Here is a 788-nt window from a genome sequence, read left to right on the forward strand (position 1 = left end):
TACAGGACGAGGCTCCCAATGTTCACTTGGCAAATTTCTTAGAATTTTGCGATACCTTAAAAATTAATGGCATTTTTTATGATGCAATCTGCCTTCGGTTGTTTCCCTTTTCGTTAAGGAATAAGGCTAAACAATGGCTGAGCTCGTTACCACGAGGGCCAACCACTACTTGGGAACAAATGATTGAAAAGTTTTTATTAAAATATTTTCTGCCGGCTAAAACGGCTAAATTACGTAATGATATCTCTTCTTTTGTGTAGATGGATTTAGAAACACTCTACGATGCATGAGAGAGATATAAGGACCTTTTGCGAAGATGCCCTCACCATAGGTTACCACTCTGGCTACAGGTTCAAACTTTTCATAATGGCCTGAATCCTTCGACTAGACAAATGGTTGACGCAGCTGCTGGCGGAACCATCAATAATAAGACACCTGAAGATGCCTATGAATTTATAGAGGAGATGTCACTAAATAACTATCAGTGGCAAGTCATGAGGACAAAGCCAACGAAAACAACCGGTGTTTATAACGTCGATTCGGTCACCATGCTCTCTAAGCAGGTAGAACTCTTGAATAAGAAAATTGATGGTTTTCTTAGTTCTTCACAAGTTCACCCAGTAATGCAGTGCGAAGCAAATGGAGGTGGATCGAGCAATTCAAAATACCCATCTTATGGTTACAACATGGAGAACGAGCAGTTAAATTACATGGGTAATAATCCTTGATCTCAAAACAATCCTTATAGCAATACTTACAATGCAGGTTGGAGGAATCAACCAAATTTT

General features: G+C 39.3%; 1 non-coding gene across 1 annotated transcript; it reads right to left on the reverse strand.

Moving 5' to 3' along the window:
• Positions 1-227: 227 nt before the first annotated feature.
• LOC128294352 (small nucleolar RNA R71) lies at positions 228-334 on the reverse strand. The gene has a single exon (XR_008284664.1). It is a non-coding gene; the product is annotated as a small nucleolar RNA R71 (small nucleolar RNA).
• Positions 335-788: the final 454 nt, after the last annotated feature.

Source organism: Gossypium arboreum, chromosome 6 (assembly GCF_025698485.1).
Source record: "Gossypium arboreum isolate Shixiya-1 chromosome 6, ASM2569848v2, whole genome shotgun sequence".
Taxonomy (NCBI): Eukaryota; Viridiplantae; Streptophyta; class Magnoliopsida; order Malvales; family Malvaceae; genus Gossypium; species Gossypium arboreum.